This window comes from Eurosta solidaginis, chromosome 4 (assembly GCF_040869045.1).
Source record: "Eurosta solidaginis isolate ZX-2024a chromosome 4, ASM4086904v1, whole genome shotgun sequence".
In the NCBI taxonomy this organism is placed as follows: Eukaryota; Metazoa; Arthropoda; class Insecta; order Diptera; family Tephritidae; genus Eurosta; species Eurosta solidaginis.
The window spans coordinates 173,880,486-173,906,596 of record NC_090322.1 but is presented as its reverse complement, the minus strand read 5'-3'; the positions used below and the strand labels follow the sequence as shown (position 1 = coordinate 173,906,596).

The 26,111-nt window shown below is 39.2% G+C and overlaps 1 protein-coding gene across 19 annotated transcripts in view; it reads right to left on the bottom strand.

Annotated features, from left to right (window-relative positions):
- rdgA (retinal degeneration A) overlaps window positions 1-26,111 on the bottom strand; it is a 1,310,388-nt gene that overhangs the window by 249,267 nt on the left and 1,035,010 nt on the right. The gene's annotated exons all lie outside the window — the stretch shown is intronic.

Sequence of the window (26,111 nt, the reverse complement as noted above, 5' to 3'; positions counted from 1 at the left end):
TTATTTAACTTTGAGGTTTTATTTGGAGTTTTGGGTCAAATGTTACAACAACTCTAAAAAGCCTACAGTCAAATCAAGTACTTTTGAATTACCTTACAACTATGCCACTAAACTTGAGGGGGTGTGCAGATTATCAATGATTAGCATAACGGCTGCCCTAAAAGCTATCCTGGCAGCAACATTGTATGTCATTCTACACATCCCGCCTGCAGATCTAGTGGCGAAAAATATCGCATTAGCAACTGCAACAAGACTTAAGGCCTCGGACAAACGGAATATATGGTCCCGTGCCTGAGCTTCGAAAGCGATCTTGGGACCACAATTGAGACGGAGGGTTGACGCCAGGGCTCATAAATGGCAGGACATACTATACACGTGTGTACCGATGGTTGTAAATTAACGGAAGGGGTCCGGTCTTCTGTGTCGATCCTGAAAGACGAAGAGTTTAAAGGCTGCCACATTACTGCAACGCCTTTCAGGCGGAAATTATAGCCGTGAAGAAGGCTGCAGAAATTCTGGAAGAAGCGTGCTTAAGCTGCAGTTGCGTCAATTTATATATTGATAATCAGGCTGCGATTAAGGCAATAATCTCACACAGTACTTAATCAAGAAGTTTTCTGGAATGCAAAGAAGCATTGGAAAAACTTCGCTCAGGCCGGACCATACATCTTTACTGGGTTCCCGGTCATAAAGGGATAGAAGGTAACGAAAAGGCCGATGAGTTGGCAAAGGAGGGTGCAACACTCGCTGAGTCGACGATAGACGTCCCAATCCATTTGGGAGAAATAAAAAGGATACAGGACAAAAGCGCGGGGCTGCAAAATTTCTAAGATCATGTGCAAAGCTTACCACATTAGACTCACAATGTGGCTCATATCTCTGAAGAAAGAACACTTAAGGCTCACGATGGGCATACTGACTGGACACTGCCTTCTGGCGTCACATGCTTATACATAGATTAGGCCTCCTCAGTAACAGAAGATGTAGGAAGTGTGAGCTGGAGGAAGAAACGGTTGAGCACGTTCTGTGTCCATGTCTTGAGCTCGCCAGGTCAAGGCTCCCGCTATTAGGGGCGGCAGATTTGCAAGATCTCGAGGCAGCAATTAAGCTAGGCCCTAGGTCCGTTCTCCGGGCGTTAATGGACAAAAGATGTTACCGATTCTGTACGTTCTTGTGATAAAACGGCTGAGTGTTGCTGACACATATCATCATACTGCTTGAAAAAATGTATTCTTATCGCATTTGTTTTAGGGGCGGTTCTGTATCAAACAGTTGACTGCTATCAGTGCTATCAATATAATGCTCATCATATCATATGCGTATGAACCTATATTCTATATATCGTTGTACGCCCATCACTTTACACAGATTGATCCGATTTTAAAACTGTTCTTCGCATTTGAAAGCTTACATTCGTGAAATAGATATTTTCAATATAATTTGAAGGTATTTATTATAGGGTCGTGGTAAATTGCCAAAAAGTAGTAAACAATCATAAAATTTCTGTTTACACAGCTATACATTGAAAACAGGTGGATCGATTGGAATACTTCTTCTTCGCAGTAAAACTTTGAAATATTTACCTTCGTTCTGTATAAATTAAAATACTTGATTTATTTCTAATATGAGCAAAATTGTTTAAACAAAAGTAAAGTTTTAGCAAAAAATTAGTTCCGTGTGTTTGTTCGCTGTGAACTGTGCTAGCAAACTTGCGTTGAGTGGGACACTATGCATCCCATACGTACATACATACATAGCATTCGCTAGCGTTATTTAAGTTTGGGAGTACATTTATGGGTACTTAGGTATGGGTGTATGTATGTATTTCAGTTTCATATCAGCTTGATACATGTATGTACATTAACCTGGGTCGATTTATTAACCTATATCGCGCCATCGATTTTTCGATAGGTTTTGGGCTCAGGAAAAAAAGTTCCACTAAGCATACCCAAAAAAATTATTTTCGAGCCTGCAAAATTTTAGTTGTTTGACTTTTTTTCTTTGATTTTTAAGGTTTTTTTCATGACCTACTTAAAAAATTTTCATTTGATTTTAAAATTTTCATGTATATTCTGTCCGACTCAAAATTGTCCGCTAAAAACTTTGGCGATAACAGTTTTGTGAAAAAAAAATATTTTTTGGGTTTTGAGGAGTGTTTTGGTGAAAAAATAAATTTTTTGCCATTTTTTTAAGGGTTTCTTCAGAAACGTGCAAAAGTGTTGCCGATGAAAACGAATTTGTCTCATAGTTCTTATCCCCCTTAAAATTATGCGATAAAAACGTTGGCATCAACAGTTTAAAACAATTTTTTTTTTTTGTTTTTGGGACTTGTTCAGGTAAGAGGATTTTCATAATTTTTTTCGAAATCGATTTTTATTATAAATATGTCCGATCTTGACGATTTTTTCAGACAACAATCTATGCCCAATACGTAAGCTTGTGGTAAAATTTGATGTTGCTAGCTGTTAAAATTAGGCAGAAATGGCGAAAACCCTCTTATTGAACAATCGATTGTATGGGAGGTATATGCTATAGTGGTCCGACCCGGTCGATTCCGACAAATGTCAAATCCCCCATCAAAATATGCCTGCTTACCAAATTTCATCAAGATATCTCAAAAATTGAGGGACAAACAAACGGACAGACGGACATGGCTAAATCAAGTTAGCTCGTCCCCTGATCATATTGGTATACTTATTGGTGGGTCTAACGGAAACATATACATAAAAAATGATTTGTAGCCTTGAAAATGAAAAAATTTATTTCGACCAAAACAAGTCCCAAAAAACAAAAAATTTTTTTTTTAAAAACTGTTAATGCCAACGATTTATCGCATAATTTTAAATGGGATAGGAACTATGAGACACATTCGTTTTCATCGGCAACACTTTTGCACGTTTCTGAAGAAACCCTTAAAAAAAAATGGCGCAAAAATAAATTTATTCACCAAAACACTCCTCAAAACCCAAAAAATATTTTTTTTTCAAAAAACTTTTATCGCCAAAGTTTTTAGCGGACAATTTTGAGTCGGACAGGGTATACATGATGTTAAAATCAAATGAAAATTTTTTTAAGTAGGTCATGAAAAAAACCTTAAAAATCAAAGAAAAAAAGTCAAAAAACTAAAATTTTGCAGGCTCCAAAATTATTTTTTTGGGTATGCTTAGTGGAAATTTTTTTCCTGAGCCCAAAACCTATCGAAAAATCGATGGCGCGATATAGGTTAATAAATCGACCCAGCTTAATGTACATATTTATCGGTGTTGCCAGGTAAATGGTTAAGAATTCATACATCTTTTGAAAAATACTCTTTTATTAAAAATTTTAAATATTTCACTAAAATTCTTAAATAAAAGTTCTATTTTATTGGCATGTGTGTGTGTATATGCTAATGGTGCACTAAGGAGATTTCATCTATCTATCTCTACACTCAGAGAAAAAATCGTTCTAAAACGAACGAAACAAGTTCAAAATTAAGAACATTCGTTGACAAAAGTCTGTTAAGTACGTTTTTTCTTAACTCGTGACCGATGGGCTTGTTTTAAGAACAGTTTTTCCAAGCACACCGTTCGTATTTTATGACCACTTTGGTATTGATGTGTGAACCTTCTGTGCTCATTTCAAGCACTACTTGGGCTTGATTTAAGATTTTTCGTTCTCACGTTTCGAGAACGATTTGTGGTCGATTTAACATTTTTCGGTCTCAATTCAAGAACGGTTTGTGCTTGATCATTGGTGGGAGTGGGAAGGTACCATTTATTTATTTTTGTTATTAACAAATAATTTTTTTGTCATTAATAAAAAATATTAATAACAAACAAAATTTTTATCAAAATTCCAAAAGGTTTGAAAAAACGCATAATGTGCATTTTTTCATATATTTCTCTTATAGAGAAATCCTTGTTATTTGATGATGCAATCTGAATATATATTTAAAACATTGCATAACAAAATTGAGAATTACCTGTGCATATGTGAATGGAACTCAACGAAAAATAAGAGTTAAGAAAATAGTATATAAAAAATTGTTTTAAAAAACTTCACGACTTTGACGGTGATCGAACTCGCGCCACACGATCGCAACCGTAACATCATAACCGCTGGGCCACTACAACTGCTTGATTGCTTGTGCCAAATGTTGTATTTAACATTGTAGTACATACAAATTTTACCGTTTCGTTTTTCTTGTACTTAATTTAAGAACATTGTTCTTAATTTAAGAACATTGTTCTCATTAATAGAACATTTGTTCATATTTTAAGACCAGCCGTTCTCTTATCAAGAAAATGGTTGTCAGTTCAAGAACAAGGTTGTTGTTTTGAGAACACGTCGTTCGTTTTTCAAGAACAAAAAAGTAAGAACATGAAAAACTTGAATTGAGTACGGTGGTACTGGATTTTAGAACGGCGTTTTTCTCTGAGTGTATACATATGAAGAAGGATGTATGTTTGTATGCAGCATATGGACTACGAAACCAGTCCCCGATTTTGTTAAAATTTGCTGAGTTCCTTCATGGCTAACCGGAAGAGTGTTCCTGTATAGTTGCTTCCCGTAAAGGGGACCAGGGACCCATCTATTATATTCACGGTTCGATTTGCCTGAAATTTGGTATATAGGTAACCCTTTGCCTAGATTGGTAACTGGGACTGCAACTGGAACTGAAACTGGGACTGGGAATAAGGGATGGAGAAGAATAAGAACTAGAGAGAAGAGAAAAGAAAAGAGTTACGGAGAAAGAGAGTTATACGAAGATAAAGCGGAAAAGAAGTGACAGAAAAGACCGAGAGGACGAAGGAGACGCATAGAAAGAGAAATGCAGAGGGAGGAGTGAATAAAAGGACTGGAAGAAGCGGGAGGGAGAGTAAAGGATAACAACTTCATAAAACGTATGCAGATAGACCATACGTTTCATATAAAAATAGTTCGTTTCGGTGTGGACCATTAAATATTACCACATGTAAATTACACTTAGGTATAAATATAACAAAACTTAAAGTTAAAGCTAACTTAGGTTCTTCTTCGAATTGTATGCATCATTAAATTTTTCCAAATGCCGGGGATGACCCCTTAGTATGCATTATCTCAAGTAAATACCACTACAAAATAGAAAAAGGCAACCTTTCCTAAATTTTTTTTTAAAGTTTGTAAAATTTAAAAATTTTGTTTGAAATGGGTTAAAATTATTTTCAAATTGACATTACAGTACTGTTCGTAAAGAGAGAACTGTCAATTCAATCACACTTTGTTGAATACACTTTGTATGGAATGGAGACTGGAAAAATCGCAAATTCGAATTATACATATTTGTATACATACATATGTAACATACAAGTTTTAATCAAAAATCATGAAAAAAATATAGAGAACACAACCTTTTCATTTCCTGCATTTACGTGTTCTTTTATCCATTCTTGAACCACTGAGCGACAATGTATGGGCGCGCAGTTGTATCCTTACACCAGTTAAAAGAAAATGCTATATTTTTTGGCACACTCTAATGTCTCTACCAAAAAAATTATTCATATATGAATACGTATATATATAATTGTCAGCCTGATTGTGCGTTGAACAATTAAAGCTCTATCACATGCCATAACATGCGAAGATATAAAAGATAAAAGTCACAATTACCGCTAAAGATGTCATTGCACTACAATGACCATGAGACTCACATTAATATTGAAACTTATAAATTGTTATAACAACTATTCGTAAAATTAAAATTCTAAAAATTGGCAGTTTATAATTCATTTTTAACTCTTTCACCTGATGCATCATGCCATTTCAATTATTTTTAAAAAAATTTCTGGTATTTATTTAAAAAAAAAAATCTTGTTTGACTCTACCAAATTTTCCTTCTCAGCTGTTCGCTTTGCTTACAGTAATACCAGAAATTTCACATGTGATTTCATTCTTATCACGCTTCATTTGCTGTGTAGCGTAGCGTTAATAATTTCACGGGGCGCAAAAACATAACTAGGCAATCTATTGCCGCCCAAAAGCCGGATGTGCGCTGTTCTGCAGTGTTCACTTGAACGTTGCCCAATCAACAAAAACAAAGAATACCCGGAATCATTCAAACAGTTGGAAATATTTAAATTCCAGTGGCATTTGAGCATGTTGGCGAAAACAACAACTTTCCCATTTCCTACGCCAAACATAAATAACATATAGCAGCGACAAACGAACGTCGATCGTAGTTTCAATTAAAAATTGAGAAATTTCCTTTGTTTAAATTTTGGGAAAAATTACATGCAATGAGGATAAAAGGTTGAGAAACTCAACAATAGTCCTATATATGCAGAATAGAAGCCCTTAACTGAAGTCAGGAGGATGGACTGTTTTCCTTATTCAGCAAATGCATGTCTTTGAGGTTAGGTTAGGTTGGGCTAAACAGGCTGGTCCGTGCGGACCTCACACAGACAGAAAGAGTTTTTAGTGTTAACAGAAGTATGCCCAACGACCAGACAGAAAACTCCCATCATACATAAAATAAATATGTCTTCTTGACAAATACTTAAAGCTTTCTAGGACCAATGCTACTTGCTGCTTCTGGATCTGATATTTGTGCCAGTGAAAACCCCATCATAGGACGGTGCTCGTGGCACTTGACCTGTCAAAGGTTTTTGACAGAGTCAACCACAGCACGCTACTCCAGGACATAGAAGGCTCACACCTTCCCCCTTGTCTAAAAAATGGACCGGAAATTATCTGAATGGTCGGCAGGCGTCAATTCAATTTAGGAATGAAATCTCAAAACCTAGGAAAATTAAACAGAGGGTATACAGGGTGGTGTCCTATCCCCGCTTCTGTTTAATTTCTACATATCAAAACTCCCTTCCCCACCAGAAGGAGTTACAATCATTTCCTATGCCGATGACTGCACGACTATGGCAACAGGACCTGGCCCTTCAGTTGATGAATTAATTTCTAAAATAAACAGCTATCTCACCGATCTTTCGGATTTATTATTACCATCGACAAAATCTACGGCCACCTTGTTTACGACGTGGAAGGAATAGATGCCGAAATATCGGACGTACGCGGCCATGGTGTCACACTACCGACTGTCAGTCACCCAAAGATCTTAGGGGTAACGTTCGATAATATTGTAACCGTCAAGGCTCATGCCACCGAGATTGTTTATAATGTACAAAGTCGCAACAAAATCCTCAAGTCGCTTGCCGGCAGCACATGGGGAAAAGGTAAAGAAACGTTGCTAACCACTTAAAAAGCAATTGGCCGGTCGCTCATAAGCTACGCGTCGTCTGGTCTTAAAAATACACACTGGAAAAGGCTACATGCCTGTCAAAATGCTGCAATCAGAACTGCCACCGGATGTCTCCTTATGACTCCCGAACACCATCTACATAGCGAGGCCAAAGATCTCAATATTAAAGAGCACAATAAAATGCTGAACAAGCAGTTCTTGCTTAATTGTCACACACTAGGACATCCTACCAAACAACTGCTTGATTTAGCACTGCGTCCACGGGGATTAAGGGAACATCTCCTAAAGCACTCTCCGGCACCTCAAACGGCTGTGTTATCCAGGCAAGCATAAGCATGCCCTTAGCCAAATCCACACAGAATCGGTAAAAGCTTTTACCAGGACGCGCCCAGTGAACCCCGTTATTAATATGCAATATCTTACCCTTGCAAAAGAAGAAAGTACACTACCAAGGGAGACACGAGTCACCCTGGCCCAACTTCGTTCTGGATACTGTAACAGGTTAAAATCTTACTTCTCCAGAATCAACCCCAACATACGTAATGTATGTCCTGCATGCGATGTGTCCCCACATGCCACCAAGCATCTTTTCAATTTTAATGTGGAACCTACGCCTCTAACACCAATCTCCCTATGGTCCGCCCCTGTTGAAACAGCCAGTTTCCTTGGACTCCCGTTAGAGAACTTTGATGACAATTTCTGAGTGGTCTTGCCCATTGAATGGGCCCAAGCACTGTTAATACAACAACAACATATCTGTGCCACTTCTAATAGCGGGAATCTTAGCCTGGCGAACGCAGGGCCTGAGCACAAAACATGCACGATCGTTTACGCCTCCGTCCCGCAATTCCTAAGCCTGATTTCACTGACTAGGCCTATTTTTAAAGCATATGACATCAGAAGGCAGTATCCAGTCAGAATACCCATCATGGGCCTACAGTCCTTTGTTTTTAATGATAAAAGCAACTTTGTTAGTCTACGGTTGTAAGACACACATGAGGCACGTGATCTTCGAGACTTTGCAGCTTCGGACTTGGTTCCACGCTTGGTCGATTATGTGCGTATCTCGTCCCTTTTTAATATCGCCCAATCTGCTTATAACGTCTACGGTGTAAGCTTCCATTTTAGCTAGCTCACCCGTTTTTTCGTTCCCATCTATTCCCTTATGTCTTGCGAGCCTCACGTTTCTTCCTATCCTGATTCTTTTCAAAAATTGTTTACACAGGAACCTACTTTTAAATGTTATGCTATAAGTGATTGTTGCCTTAATTGCTGCTTGGCTGTCAATATAAAAGTTGACGCAGCTACGGCTATGTATGCAGTATGTAAGTAAAAAATGTATCAGCTTACATGAAATAATAATAATACTAAAAGCTAGAAAATAACTAGGTAGGCCTAGGTACTAGTCATCACACTCCTCATCAATCTAGGGCGTTGATCAGACAATTAAATATAAGCGTTGGACGTGACAAATTTCTATTGATAGTCATAAGCAAGACCAACTGAACCTTAATCAGGTTATGGTACGCCTCACATTTTTAGAAATTTCACGCGCCCAACGCTTTTATTTAATTGTCTGATCAACGCCCTAGATTGACGAGGAGTGTGATGACTAGTACCTAGGCCTACCTAGTTATTTTCTAGATTTTAGTATTATTATTACTTCATGTAAGTATTGTTTTCAATAAAACCGTTTAACTTAAATCTTTTTTGAATTATTTTATTTTAGGTTTTTAGTCTTAATTGCCTATTATTTCTCATTATATTTAGTTCATTTAGTGACTCATTATTACAAGGACTCTTTGCTGCAAAGTATTTTGATGTCAATTCTACCGGACTGTATGTAATGTTTGTTCCAAATATGAGCCAAAACGGACCCCAAATACGATATTGTGAATATCTCGATCCTTGCGACACCTAGTGGCGATTTTTTTTCATAGGTCGCTTTCTATTCTTGTATGTATTATGTGTTCCAAATATGAGCCAAACCGGACCACAAATACGATTTTTGTGAATATCTCGACCCTTGTGCCACCTAGCGGCGATTTTTTTCCATAGGTCGCTTTCTATTCTTGTATGGATTATGTGTTCCAAATATGAGCCAAATCGGACCACAAATACGATTTTGTGAATATCTCGACCCCTGCGCCACCTAGCGGCGATTTTTTTCATAGGTCGCTTTCTATTCTTCTATGTATCATGTGTTCCAAATATAAGCCAAATCGGACCACAAATACGATTTTTGTGAATATCTCGATCCTTGCGCCACCTAGCGGCGATTTTTTTATTATTGCATTGTCATCGGGTTCTGGACTATATTCCAAGTTTCAAGCTTGTAGCTTATCGGGAAGTTACTTAAATTTCAATTACAAAAAAGTGCTGCCTGTCCAACCAGCCTGTCAAGTCAACCTAAATAAAACCGTTTAATAATAAAAATGGATTTGTTCAGGCGTAGATTTGCAAAATCCCAATGAGTTTGGCAATGACATTTTGCTTAATTGTCCGTAAAGGCATCTGCAGCAAATTACTTAATATAATTACCGAAAAACAATTTTTTTTGCACTCGGAATTGAGGCAAAAAGATCAACGTATTAAGTCCTTCATTCCTGTTTCAGTAGTCTCCCCATTTTATAATTTTTTTTTTATTTAACATGCAATTATTTTAAAACCCTTGCGCTTTCGATGTTGATGGCCTTTTGTCGCAAATCGATGCGGTAAGTTCCAGAAAATAGCACCACCAGCCCGACCATTGCGAGTCGATATGACCACGTTGAAAATCCCAGGTCATCCAACCCCATTCTTTTGTGTGACCGACCCCAGATCCTTACTTGCTAAATAAAAAAGTTTCGCCACGGGTATGTGAGTTTGACAATTGGGTTGGAGAAGCTAGAAATTGCACAGTCAATCCCCTTGAAAGGTTTGAGCTAAGATACACTGAACTTATTAATATTCTTCTGTTCTTAAAGCGCGAAATTAGTTACTAGCGACATGATTCGCTCTAAAAAGTTTGAATAAAATTGTCCTTAAGTAACGTATTGAAGGTCAAATGAGGAATGGGGGAGTAAAGTACGAATGAGAGCTGGCATGTGAACATGCGTATGTATGCAAGAAACATACATACGCATGTGTATGTAAGTATGTATGCTATATTTACCTTTTGTGAAAGATAAAGAACATGCAAAAAGCGAGTTTTATTTATGTTTATTTTATTATTATTTCTTATTTAACTTAAGAAACATATAGGGCTTAAAAAATAAGATATGAAACTGGTAATAAATCTGTATCACACATTTATAAGGGAATACATTTAAAGAGAAAAAAATACTTACTAAGCCTTGTGCATTAGGGGGGCGATTCTTATAAATACAAAAAAAAAAACAGTTTCTTTTAGTCTCACCACTTCCCACGGCTACACGGCTACATTAATACACAACCCCGCACCAGAGTCTATGTTCGTTGACTCCACTGCAATGCAACTTTCCTGCAGTTTAGCATATTGCCTATCCAGTTTGTTCTTTTCACCACTGCTACGGACACTTAGGTTAGGTTGAACTGGCTGGTGCATCAGGACCTCACTTAGACTGATTGAGTCCGTAGTGTTACCAGAAGTTTGTTTTAACGACCAAACTGAAAAACCCTATCAAAAACCAGGACCTATGTTATTAAATAACTCCGTCCTGTTGGCAAATACTGGAAGCTTCCTAGGACCTAAGCGTCTTGCTGCTTCTAGATCTGACAGCTGCAACTTTGTTAGTCTAAGGTTGTAAGACCTACACATAATCTTCGACACTTTATAGCCCCGCGCTTGAACTCACGCCTTTCTGGTATGCCTAATTGGTATGTCTACGGAGCAAGCTTCAAGGGATGCGCCCTTTTTAGCTAGTTCGTCCGCTTTTTCATTCCCATCTATTCCCATATGCCCTGGGACGCAATATAGATGTATGCTTATCCCTGTCCCGATTCTCTCCAGAGACTGCTTACACTACAACACGCATTTAGATGCTGTGCTATGCGAGATTATTGCCTTAAGTGCTGCTTGACTGTCAATATAAAAGTTAACACGGTTGCAGCTTAAGCTATTCTCTTCTAGCGTTTCTACTGCTTTAGTTACGGCTAATAATTCCGCTGGGAAAACGCTACAGTAATCCGGCAGCCTGTGGGATCTGTTTATTTCCGGATCCGTGCAGTATACAGCAGACCCTACTCCTTCCACTACCTTGGAACCATCTGTGTACACATGTATCGCCTCGTCCGCCATTTGCGCACCCTTGCGCCAACCGTCCACCTCTATTGTGGCCTTAAGATCTCCCTTGAAGCCCAGATAGGGAATCAGGTAATCTTTTCGTCTTTTGATTGATGACGCTATACTACTATGTCCATATGGTCGGCGCTCAATCTGCCCCGAGGCACCGAGCCTGGTTGCAGTTGTTAATGCTATGTTCTTTGCTACCAGGTCTACAGGTGGAATGTGCAGAATGGCATACAGTGCAGCCGTCGGTGTTGTTTTCAGGGCTCCCGTAATGCTAAGCATCGATAGTCTATATACCCCCTCCAATTTTTTTAGGTATGTTGTTTTTTGTGTGGCTTTCCCCCAAACAAGAACTCCATAGTATAGTGTAGGGCTTACAATCGCTATAAAAACCCAATGAGTAAGAGAGGGCGATAAGTCCCACGTACACCCCAGCATTCTTTTACATGCATATAGTGCCGTTGAGGCCTTCTTCACCCTCTCCTCCACGTTGAGCTTCAATGACAGCTTACTGTCTAGGATGATTCCTAGATAATTTGTGCAAGGTTTCTCCTGTAAGGTCACCACTCCTAACTTAGGCCTGGTCCAATTTGGGACCTTGTACCTATGGACACTTATTCTATTCTTATTCTTGAATGGGAAATTGATATCGGATTACTGCCAACGCAGAAAATACGTCTCTAAACTCTTTGCAGGCAAACCAAAGTTTAGGCAGGAAAAGGTGTGCTGGGTCAGCTACTTAGTAGTTGAAGTAGTTTAAAAATCGGCTTAGATAAATTTTCAACACAATACTTAATCACACATGACCTATCCAGCCAAGAAGAAAAAACGAAAACCGAAAAGAAATAAAAAAAAATATATATACACAGTTGTCGGAAAAAGCAATCAAAAGAACTCTAAATGTAATGCAAACGTATTTCACTCAATGAAAATGACTAGAAACGGAAGACGTTTTTGAGTTCTTAAAATGATGTGTCAATTACATAAGTCATTGAAATGCGAGTCTTTCAAACAAACGCACTCGCTGTTGTTGTTATGGTAATAGTGCTTCACCCCATCCAATAGGCACGACCGATCACAAATTATCATCAATATCTCTAAAGGGAGTCCATGGAAACTTGCAGTTTCAACAGGGGTGGACCAGAGTGAGGGGGAGTGAGAGGGGTGTTAAATCCATTGGTTCCACATTGCAATTAGAGATGGTTGGTGTCATGTGGGGACACATTGCAAGCAGGAAATACATTATGTATGTCAGGGTTGATTCTGATCTGTTACAGTACCCAGATCGAAGTTGAGCTAGAGTGACGCGCGTTGCCCTAGGAAGAGTGCCTTCCTCTTCTGCTACTTCTGGGTATTTTTCTTTAAAGTACCGGATTCGCCGGACAATTCCTGGCATAGAGGACTGACGCCTGTTTGTGGATATCACTGAGGACCTGTTTGTGTTTACTTCATACGGCTGTGTTCTTAGGTGACGCATTTCGTCATAATGCTTGCATAGATAACTTTTTATGCCCCTGGAAGGTATGGCCTCTTCGATCAGATGTCTGTTGGAATGCCCAGCGGTTCTGAGAGCGGTGTTTTGGCAGGCCTGTGTTTTCCTTCAGTGAGCAACCTTTAGGCTTGGCGACCATATCGGAGATGCGTAGCACGCAATCGGCCGGCCAAACGCTTTGTAATTGGTAATGAGCGTTTCCTTGTTTTTACCCCAAGTGCTGCAAGAGAGTTGAGGATTTTATTACGGATCTAGATTTTAGGTACAATTGCGCTAGCATGCTCGCCAAAATGTAGATCCTGACCGAATGTCACACCCAGTATTTTTGGGTGTAAGACAGTCGGTAGCGTAATGCCATCGACGTGGATGTCCCATATGGTCAATATTTGCCGTGTTCATGTTCTAAATAAGGTCGCCGATGGTTTGGTCGTTGACAAGTTCAGGTTTAGCGAAGCGAAAAAACTGGAGAAATCAGGGAGATAGCGTTTACTTGAACATTTCAATATATCTTAAGCCCAATGGTTTTTTTTTTTTCATTGAATTTTATAAAGAACCTGTATCTGCTAGGAACTGCGCCGCTAAAAGCAGGCACCCATCCTAACGTATATAATAACTCAGAACACGGAAATATGAAATAGAGGCCATAAAGATGAATAAAAATCTACGTCAAGAAAGGTGTTTCTGTAAATGCCTTGACTTAAAAGCTTGATTTTTTTCTATTTCAATTAATCAAGCAGATTTATTGTATTTACTCAAGCAATGCCAGTGGGTTAAAGTGGGGTAGATTGTACTGGAGGAACCATTGACTAGGCCCTTTTACAAGTTAAACAGAAAATTGTGAAATATTTGTGTTGCGAACGGTAAATTATTCAGTTTTACCTAATCTTATAAAGTTGGATAGTTATTCCCAAAACTTTGGTTAACCCGTACGCATTTTCCCCGTTTTACCGTTTCTTATGTAATTTTGTGGATCTGATATGTAAGAAACTTGTTGAATGGTGCAAACTAAATTAAATCCAACAACTTAAATAAATTTTATGAAAACTTTAAAGTTAAAAAAAAAAGTTATGAAAAAACTTGTTTATAAATTTTTGATGTTTCTTTGCCCGGGACTTGAACCCAGGATCTTCGTTGTGGTAGTCGGAGCACTCTACCACCACACCACCGCGGACTCGGAAAAGTTTAAAAGCTCAATTATCGCCTAGAGGAAAACAACATTGCTTTCTTGATACTTCAATTAGGTTTCGAAATATATTTTCTCAAAAGTGGGGTACACTTTTGCCTACATCATAACAACAAACTTAAATGATTTTTCCGAAATCTGCTTACCAAATTTATTTGTGAAAGAAAATGAAATTTCGGTGTATCAGAAATTGTACATCTCATGTAACAAAAAACCTTTAGAACTCGAATTAAAAGAAAATAAATGTAAGGCGCGATAACTTCCGAAGAGATCTAAGGCCGAACTTCCCTTCCAATTTGCGTCGTGCTTCTCTTGATTTTCCCTACAAATTGGGCGGACGGGACCTACATGTTTTATGCCGACTCCGAACGGCATCTGCAAGGCAGATGAGTTTTCATTGAGAGCTTTTCATGGCAGAAATACACCCGGAACGCTTGCCAAACACTGCCGAGGGGCGACACCGCTTAGAAAAATTTTCTTCTAATTGAAAAACCTTATTTCTAAAATGTTGATGTTGATTTGCCCGGGGTGCGAACCCAGTGCATACGATGTGGTAGGCGGAGCACGCTACCATCATACCACGGTGGCCGCTCGAATTTACATAAATATAAAATTGAATATACCAATACAGCAGCGGACAAAGAAATTGCAATGACTAGCCGAAAATTTAGGAAAATACTTTCACAAATTTGAAACTTAAACTATTGAAACCAATTTCAAAAACGTTTTCGAAAAAATTTAAAAGTTCGATAATATTTTACAAAAATCGTGAATTTTTTATTTAAGTATGCGGTTTTGTAGCCCAATCAATTTTAGTATAACAAAGTAGTGTACACGTAATAGTCTCCCAAAATTAGCATTGATTTTTGATAATTTTTTTTAGATTATTTTAGATTTCCTTCCATACGAAGGGCGCATGCATGGCTAAGCCGAAAAGTTCTCCTAAGAGTTTTTTCTAGAAATTTTCTTAACAGATTTCTCAAAACTCTACCAGTTCTTTTAAGTTCCATAATGAAAGTCGCCAGTGTATTTGTAAAAATATCACTAAAATTTTAAAGCGAAATCCACAAACTCTCAAAACTTTGACTTGAATTTGCCCATTAATTCATAAATTTTTTTTACTGTCCAGAATCAAGTAAAAAGAAGAAAAACAGTACAAAAAAATTAAAAACCCGAAAAATGTTTTTGTACTGAATTAGAATAGTGACAGCCTAATTCATTCAATATTTGTATGCAGAATTTTCGTAGGAATAGGGACAGCTTACTTTATTTCGGATTAGCCGGCAAAATTCAAAAGCAAATTCGAATTTTTTTAAAAATTTGTTTTTTGGTATTAAATTTGTGTCAGCGAAATTCAGTGACGAACCGGCATTAACCCTGTAGGGAAAATCTCTAGTTCAAAACTAGTGCATTCTGAACGATTACTTGTTCGCCTCTATCTCTCTAACATGCTTTCAACTGGCGTATTTAATATAGCGATCTCTCATGTGGTGGAAATAGTCCCCGCTGCGTTACCGTTTGACTTGTTCCGAACTAGATAAAAATTTCCACTTTACAAATATTTCTTTATTTTTGGTACTTTTTCGTTAGATCCGAACTTGTGTATAAACTTACAGCTAATATCTAGTTCTTTTCTTGGTGCTATTTTATTGGCTCTGAACAGGACCGAAATTCTACATGTTTCTTCTAGTACGATATTGTATTCTGGGAAATTCCTGATAATTATGCGCTTCTGCTAACGTTCGAATCGCTGAACTGTCGAATAAATAACTCCAATATTCAGTATTACAAAACGGTCTTTATTAGGACTACTTTGTGAGTAGTACTTCACAACTTCAATTATACTTCACTTTTTAGCGGTTTAAATCAAACTGATTGACTATCGCTTGCATCGCGCTGCTGTTATACTCTCAGTTAGACTCGTTCACTCAGTTCTCCTAAGGTCTAGATTTTTCATGAACATCTAGAACACTTGTATCTCATACTTGGTTATTTAGCTATATGCGTGTGTATGTGTGAGTGACAACTGCTGCTCTTAGCTGATGACTACATATGTGTATGTGAGATAATCTTTTCATTTCGAGCTGCTGGTTATGTGTGTGGAATATTCTTCGTTGCCTTGTACATATGTAAGTGTGGCTGCTTGCTTTAATGTGTACATGTGCACAAGTGTGGCTGCTTGCTTTTTTGTTGTTGTGATTATTTACTAACATCATAGCGATGATAATATTCGCCACAAAATTATCCCCTTTTTCCACAGTACTAGTGGGGTAGTGTGGGGAAAAACGCATGCTCATAGTCGAAGTTCCTTAAACCTGGTAACAGTTTTTTTTGTAACTGCAGAAAGTGTAGCTAATAACGAACTAGTACTTATTTTGCAATTAGGTCTAGTTTCGAACCGGAAATTTGTATCACTAACGTTTGCTTGCGACTTTGAGCTGAAATTGGTCTGCAAATTTGCGTTTCACTCAAATTTCGCATAGGGCTTCAAATGCGCTAATTTGCCTACTAATTGCAATTTAACCTTCGTTTTCTCTTTGAATTACCTTTAGCATCATCTTCCGCATCGTCATTAACTTCATTAAAGTGTTTCCCCTTTTCCGCATCCATTTCAAATAAGATTTAGGTGTTCTATGCCCAATTCATGTTTTTCTTAATATAGAAGGTTTTATATAGCATATTGTGCGAAAGGCCGAAGCCACTCATAGGCTGGTCAAATTTCAACCAGATGTTAGGTTAGGTTGACCGGCCAGTTCAGGTCAATAAAGACCTCACATAGACTGAATGTGTCAATAGTGTTACCAGAATTTGTTTGACGACCAAACGGAAGAAACCCAGTCAGCTGCCAGGACATATGTTATAGAATAACTCCGTCCTCTTGGCCAATACTAGCAGTTTTCTCGGACCCAGCTTAATTGCTGCCTCAAGATGTGGCAACTCTGCCAACCCTAATAGTTGGAGCCTTGACTTGACGAGCGTAGGATATGAACACAGAACGTGCTCAACCGTCTCTTCCTGCAGCTCACACTTCCTACACTTGCTGTTACTGACGAGGCCTAACTTATAAGCAAGTGACGCCAGAAGGCAATGTCCAGTCAGTATGCCCATCGTGAGCCTTAAGTTCATCTTTTCAGAGATATGAGCCACTTTGTGAGTCTAATATCGTAGGCTTTGCACATGATCTTAGAAATTTTGCAGCCCCGTGCTTTGGTCCTGTATCCTTTGTTTTATCCCAAACGGATTGGGACATCTATCGTCGACTCAGCAAGTGTTGCACCCTCCTTGCCAACTTATCGGCCTTTCGCTACATTCTATCCCTTTATGAATAGGAACCCAGTAAAGATGTATGGTCCGGCCTAAGCGAAGTTTTTCAAATGCTTCTTTGCATTCCAGAAAACTTCTTGATAACGTACTCTGTGAGATTATTGCCTTAATCGCAGCCTGATTATCAATATATAAATTGACGCGACTGCAGCTTAAGCACGCTTCCTCCAGAATTTCTGCTGCTTTCTTCACTGCTATAATTTCCGCTTGAAAAATGCTGCAGTAATCTGGCAGCCCGTAGGATCTACTTATTTCTGGGTCGACACAGTAAACAGCAGACTCAACCCCGTCCATTAATTTGTAACCATACGTAAACACGTGTATAGCATGTTCTACAATTTCTGCACCCCGGCACCAACCCTCCGGTTCAATTGTGGCCCTAATATCCTTTTCGAAGCTCAGGCAAGGGACCATATATTCCGTTTGCCCGATATTAGATGGCGCTATACTGCTGTGGCCACAAGGCCTGCACGGCACACTCCGAGGCTTAAGCCTTGTTGCCGTTGCTAACGCGATGTTTTTGGCGGTTAGGTCTGCAGGCGGGATGTGTAGAATGGCTTGCAATGCTGCTGTCGGGATAGTTTTTAAGGCTCCCGTTATGCTAATCATTAATACTCTGCATACCCTCTCAAGTTTTTTGGTATACGTACGTTTTTGTGTGACTGCCCATCAAACAAGAAGCCTATAGTAAAGTATGGGTTGACAATTGCCGTAAATACCCAATGAAAGAGTTTGGGTGATAGGCCCCACGTGCATTCTAGAATCCTCTTACATGCATAGAGTGCCACGGAAGCTTTATTCGCTCTCTCAACCAGATCTTACGTGGCTGACTGTTTGGATGGCGAGGAGCAGTGGCAAGCAAGTATGCTTGCATCTCAGGCTAGACCGTCATTGGCGCCTGTGGCCATCTGAGGCCTGTCCTGTCAGGTGGAGTCCTCGCACCCTCTTCAGTGCAACTTCGCGAAGCCATGAGCACCGTGCTGACTCCTATTCTCTTACGGTGCTCCCAAACAAGTTGCGCTGAAGGGGCTGGGATGACTCCACCTAACAGGACAGGCCTCATTTTTCCTTTTTCTATTTATTGCCCCTCATGTCTATTTTCTTCTTTAGCATATGCAGGTATGAGCCCTATTTTTGTTCATGTGGCTGTAGGTGAGGACGGTGGTGAAATGCCCCTCCCACGAGGACAAGCCAGGAATGCAATCATACATTCTTTCCACCGCTCCTCCAACAGCTACGTATTAATGGCGCGAAGCCGGGCTACAACCATGCCAAGCCGGCACTACTCCTCTCCCGGGACAAGCAGTTTTGTAACACAGATTTTCGGAATATGACAAATCCTATGTAGACTTTTGGTTTAACCTTTCTATAACTTTTCCGTAACAAATCGATAACTTTTCAATAACAAAGCTATAGCTTTTCGATAATAAAGCGATGACTCATCTATAATGTTTTTTATCGATAAAATATTTACAACACTTCGACAACTCGTGTACACATCGTCTTAAAAGCGCCGATAATCGATACTTTTCCTGTAACATATCGAAATTTTTTCGATGTCAACTAATCGATAATGTGTGTTCTCGCTAACATATTGTGACGAATATTAGCAACACTAAGGGATACTATCATCTCTAAGCCAATACTGAGCAGTGACTTGTATGCACATAAGCAAATTAATCATTATATCTACACATAATGTCCATACAAGCAGCGGAGAGAAACGCACAAACACGTGCATATATCTGAGATACTCCCAAAAGTAGGCAATCATCGGTGGAAGTATCACTCACATATACACACGCAGATGGCTATGCGAGAAGCTATAATCGTGCATCTGTAGTTATAGCTGGTGAGTTTATAGCTGGTAAACAAGTAGTAAATTCTAGAAACGCCTCGAAATATGCAAACGAGGAAACTAAAGAGTATGTAAGCAGCGCCAGCTGAGGCATGGTAATCAGTTTGATTTAAGCAAGCTATTGGTTGTGAAGCATCAGTGTTATTGTGAAGTACTTTAATAAAGGCCACTTTGCATTATTGAATATTAGAGTTATTTATTCAACAGTTTAGCGATACGAACGTTAGTAGAAGTTGTAAAATAAGCGGAATTGCACTAAATTCGTTACAATTGGTGTCAGAAGAGGAATTGTTGAATAAATTCCGAAGACTTCGAGTACAACTTGGGCATGGCAAAGTGGAGTGAATTGAAGATCCAACAACTGAGGAAAGAGTTAGAGAGCCGTGGATTGAATACAACCGGCCATAAACTCGAACTTCAGGAGGCACGACTACGAGAAGCAATGGAATTAGAGGGAATTAACGTGGATGTCTTTCATCTTGATGGCGAGGAGACAACAAAATTTGAAGAGAAAAACGAAACATCGCAGACAGTTACGAGCACAGACTTGAACACGGTTTTGGCTGCAATATCTGCACAAACATCGACATTAACATCCAAGATGGAAACACAATCCTAGAATCCCAGGAGAACCGTATAACATCCAAAATGGAAACTCAACTGGAAAAGCAGAAGACATATATGGCATCCCAACTGGAATCGCAAGAGACACGCATAACATCTAAGATTGAAGCACAGGAGACGTGTATTTCCGAAATGTCGGCACAAATTTCAGCACAGACATCATCTCAGATCTCCACACAACTAGAAGAGCAGGAAGTCCGTATATCATCTAAACTGGAAGCGCATATGGAAGAAAAACTAACCCAGGAAAACAAACGACAGGATTAAATAGAGGCAGAGATGGATGCTTTGAAAGATAGGATCCAGGAATTACAATTAACCGCCCAGTCACTTCAACGTTTAATCCGAAGGTAAAAATAACATCCTTTGACGGTTTGTTCCTTTCCAGGTCTTTAAGCTACAGTTTGAGAAAAGGGCAGCAGTGAACAACTGGAATGCGGATGATAAAGTTGCTGCACTGTTCATGGCATTGAAAGGGCCTGCAGTTGAGATCTTACAAACCATTCCAGAGGGCGAACGGAACTGTTATGAAGCATTGATGGGCGCTGTAGAAAGACGATACGGCCCCGAGCATAGAAGACAGATATACCAAATGGAGTTACTGAACCGCTTCCAGAGGGCTGGTGAAACATTGCAAGTGTTTGCGTCGGCTGGCACATGTAGTGAATGCGGACGCACCCGTGGAATACACCGAAAGGGTAAAAATCCAGAGCTTTATTAATGGAATACGGGATGTCGAAACGAAGCGAGCTACATACGCAAACCCAAAACCTATATTCGCAGAAACAGCATCCCATGCTCTGATTCAGGAAACAACGTCGCTTCTGTGTAGGTACGGGCGCATCTCATTCCTTAATCCGATCTGATTTGGTCGACAGGAGAGTAAATCCATTACCTGGAGCAAGGCTGCGTACGGTCACTGACGAGTATAACCAAGTCCAGGGAGAAGTGATATGTGATTATGCGCTATGAGAACTAGGATGGGCAATTTAACTTCAGTTTGGAAAAAGGGTTCAACAGTAACCGAGTACTGGTGGAGAAGACTCGACAAAGACCAGGAAAGTCAAAGGTAAAGGTTGATGGATCGAATGGGCCAAATAAAGCGAAAGTACCTGCGAGAGAAACACTGGCATTGACAAAACCAAATGGATGCACAAAAACGAAGGAAAGAATTTCCCAGAAGGAATGCGAGGGTAGTTTCAAGCCAGGGCACACTACTGTTGTGAAGCGTCGGAACGATACTGAATATGCGAAGCCAATCCGTCAAGCGCAAGCTCTGCGAAGCAGTTCATTGGCCAAGGAACAGAGTGTGAGGGAACGGCCCAGGGTAATGAGTAGTAAGATGAAACACAGGTACGATGAGAATAAAAAATTCGGAAGTTTTCTTGGAGGGAGATTTGGTACTGTTATACAACCCTCACCGACGGAAATGTGTTCCATCCAAATTTCGGTGCAGTTGGGAAGGCTCATACAAAGTTGTGAAGAGGATCAGTGATACCATCTACCGCATACAAACCATTGGGACACCATGAAATAGAAGGGTGGTTCATTTGGAGAGGCTAGCAGCGATCAGATCAGGAAATTTGTCTGATCGGGACGATCAGACTTAGGTGGAGGGCAGTGTGACGAATATTAGCAACACTAAGGGATACTATCATCTCTAAGCCGATACTGAGCAGTGACTTGTATGCATATAAACAAATCAATCATTATGTCTACACATATGTCCATACAAGCAGCGGAGAGAAACTCACAAACTCATGCATATATCTGAGATACTCCCAAAAGTAGGCAATCATCGGTGGAAGTATCACTCATATACACACGCGCAGATGGCTATGCGAGAAGCTATAATTGTGCATCTGTAGTTATAGCTGGTGAGTTTATAGCTGGTAAACAAGTGGTAAATTCTAGAAACGCCTAGATATATGCAAACGAGGAAACCGAAGAGTATAAAAGCAGCGCCAGCTGAGGCATGGCAATCAGTTGGATTTAAGCAAGCTATTAGTTGTGGAGTATCAGTGTTATTGTGAAGTAATTTAATAAAGGCCATATTGCATTATTGAATATTAGAGTTATTTATTCAGCAGTTAGCGATACGAACGTTAGTAGAAGGTGTGAAATAGGCGGTGTTTCATTAAATTCGTTACAATATTTATAACACTTCGATTACAAATCGATAGCACGCCGTCTGGTATTGGTCGTCCATCTTTCCTTTTCTCGTCCCTCTTTTTCGTTTTTACATTCTGGAATCCCTTGTCTCTTTATACCTTTCCTACCAACACTCTCACACACATTACGCCACACTTATCTTACATTTATATATGTACGGGACTCCCCCATATAGAATACCACTTCCAAATATTACGCTTACGCTTACACTTGCACTTATACATACCTAACGCTTACATTCTGTATTCCCAAAACCGCGAACAAAGATATTTACTCATCAAAAATCTTTGAGTAACAAAAGGTTATTTTATAGTGCTTCTAACTGTTCTAACTGATTGTATCATCTAATACGAAAACTATTCTTACCGCTAATTAAGCATAAACTTCAAGCTTTTAAGCAAACAAACAATCGAAATAATCAACTGCTAATGCTTTAAGCAGGCATGCTTAACCAACGAACCGATATGATTTCGTTACGATAATTAACGTTAATAAACGAAACAAAGTCATTTGGTTTCGTTTATTAACGTTAAGAACGTCAAATTAACGAAATGATTTTGTTTCGTTTTCTGCCATATCAAAACGAAATCAAATCGTTTATGTTGATTACTAATTTCAAACTATGCTGCAAAGCTGATTGATGGCGGAGTCATTAAGGTGAAAGCATTAGCCAAGCTGATTGCAACTTTTCTCATGAATTTTGACAGTACGAACATATCTCAGAGTATTTTTGACATTACCACCAACGAATTACACAAACAAAGTACGTGGAGTTTGTGTGTATGTCCGCTCGCTGTTACCGCCTTACGGCTTCACCATGGCTATAGCATTGCCAGCACAATTCAAAAATGAAGTATCACGTTTTTGTTAACGTTTTTAACGTTAACGAAAGCTTTTCGTTTCCGTTAAAAATGAGATACAATTTATCTTGATAATTTCTTTATCGATAATATTTCGAAGTGTTTCAACGGAAACGGTGGAAATTTTTTGATAAACGATTAGCTTAACGTTAAGGTGCATCCCTGGCTTTAAGTAAAGCTAACTAAGCAACCATACCACAATAACCGAAATCTGTTAAAAAAGCCTTCAAGGCGAAGCAGCCAAACAAAAGATAACAGAAGCCAAATACAATAAAATTAAGCAGAAATGCCAAATGCCTATAAGAACTACGATAACTAACATCAAAATTAGCCACCCCCGATTGGCTTCCATGTACATCTTTTGGTGTATTTGTGCGAGTATTCGATTTAGTGTGAATGTGTGTGCCAAAATTGATCGCAATGTCGGCTATTGGCAACAAATCAAATTTAGTTGATATTTGTTGCCTTTGATTATTGGTGTACAATAACATAGTAATATAACAGTAAAAGCTTTCTCCTCCAGCTACAACGATTTAGACGTTTTTACTTGCAGTTATTTGTTTTCGGAAATTGTTTTACTTGTATTTATTTGAATTGTAATTGATTTTATGTTTGCACAGGACATTTTTGGTTTAGTTATTTTTTATTTGCTATAAACCAATATTAACACAAACAACAATATTAGCTCTGAAATGCACGAAGAATCACTCTTGCCAATAAATTCTACCTTGGAATAGGTAAGCAAATGAAAAGTAAAGTCCTCTCTCGCAAACGAAAATCATGCTCTGCAAGTCACTTGTCGTACCCGTCCGTCTGTGTGGTGCAGAAGCAATGACCTGACATCAGCTGAGGCGGTCCTAGGAGTGTTCGAGAGAAAAGTTCTTCGAAAGATTTATGGACTTCTACGACAGCGAGCACCGAAAAAGATTTAATGATGAGCTTTACGCAGAACTAGACAGCGAAATTAAACGCAGCGGCTACACTGGCCAGGCCATGTTATGCGAATGAGAGATTACGCTCCGGCTAAGAATACTTGTATAGGAGCCCGCCTACGGACGCAGAAGAAGAAGCAGGCACGCACTCCACTGGAAGGGCCAGGTGGAAAACGATTTAAATTTCCTTGGTGTGACCAATTGGCGCCAATATGTACAGCCGTAACCGTTTAAACGGTCAAGCGCCAATTAAATAAGCAATTTTTTATTTGCTTATTACTGGTAGACCGGGCAGACGTTCTTCTGCCCAAAAATTGTTTAGGTATATTTTCAAAAATTCAGAAATATTCTACCTCACGTCGTCACTTTTCTCACGGGTTTTTTCCTTTTTTCCTACTCTTATCTTTTTGCAAATCTTTTTTTTCCCTCCATTTTATCTTCCACTTACCTTTCATCGTACTCTTACCTTCCACTTTATTCTTCTTTACCTACCTGCCACGAGCAATTGTGAAAGACCTATTATTTCAACGCATGTACCGAGAATGACTGGACCCATTCATACAGCATACATGTGGCGGCCGGGCAGGGCAGGAGGACAACTGGGCCTTGAAATATCAACCACAGTCGCCAGAGCAGAGTTGTCGCACAATACTTAAACACGTAGGTACTGCAGATCATAAGTATGAACTGGTGTGAAACTAGAAAAGCCGTATAAATTTTCTTCTAACGGCTTGAGGTTGATCGACTTCGCCGTGGGTCGAAATATGGTCAAAGCACCAGTGTACTGGACGTGCGTCGTTTACGAGATCCAAATATCGGTTCGCACAGTTACCTTAAAGCCAACATCTGTGCGCAGTAGTACAAAGGAATTTCTTCGTAGAGCTGCTCACGCATCTGCTCACTAACGGTAATTTTTTCCTAGATGACAAGGAGAAGTGCTCTTCCAGCAGTGTTACTTTGTCTACGACCACAGAAGAAAAAATTAATGCGCCAAAATTCTACTAAAAAAGCCGGAGCATGAGGGAGTGTTCCAGGGCAAGTTATGGAGAGTACTATAAGGAAGTACGAATGGCAAAAACCCGACGACCTAATGGCCAAGCTATTCACAAACGGAGAGGCAGAGTTGGTAAGAGATTGGAAAGGTATTGTAGGGAACACTTTAGGTAAATTTTGACGAAGCAGAGATAACTGCGAAAACTTCCCATGCAACGGCCATAATCGCCTAGTAGGTTAAGCGTCAATTAATGATGGTGAAGATCACAATAATTATGAAGAAGACAATCGCATGTTCCGATTCTATGGCGTTCATCTCATTGTAGATTAACACTCGCTCGAAACCTCAAAAAAGTAGCAGGCGAGTAGATGATAGTTGGCCTCAAGAGCTTAGGCAGAATAAGCTCTGAATAAGTTTTCGCTTGTAACCAGTAAAGTTCTCACTCGTAAATTCCTTGCTCACATTTTTTTTTATACTCAGCTGAGCAGGGCTCACAGAGTATATGAACTTTGTTCGCATAACTGTACCCCGTAACGGCATAAACTAATCGAAATGATCTGGGCGAAAAAAGAAATTCATTTAGCCATGTCCCTCCGTCCGTCCGTCCGTCTGTCCGTAAACACGATAACTTGAGTAAATCTTGAGGCATCTTAATGAAATTTGATAAGTAGGTTCCTGGGCACTCATCTCAGATCGCTATTTGAAATGAACGAAATCGGACTACAACCACGCCCACGTTTTCGATATCGAAAATTTCGAAAAACCGAAAAAGTGCGATAATTCATTACCAAAGACGGATAAAGCGCGGTAGGTGCGTTGACCTTATGACGCAAAATAGAAATTTAGTAAAATTTTTGACAATAGGCGTGGCACCGCCCACTTTTAAAATAAGGTAATTTAAAAGTTTTTCAAGCTGTAATTTGGCAGTCGTTGAAGATATGATGAAATTTGGCAGGCATGTTACTCCTATTGCTATATGTGTGCTAAATAAAAATTTGCAAAATCGGATGACGAACACGCCCACTTAAAAAAAAAAATTTTAAAAGTAAAATTTTAACAAAAAATTTAATATCTTTACAGTATAGAAGTAAATTATGTCAACATTCAACTCCAGTAATGATATGGTGCAACAAAATACAAAAATAGAAGAAAATTTCAAAATGGGCGTGGCTCCGCCCTTTATCATTTAATT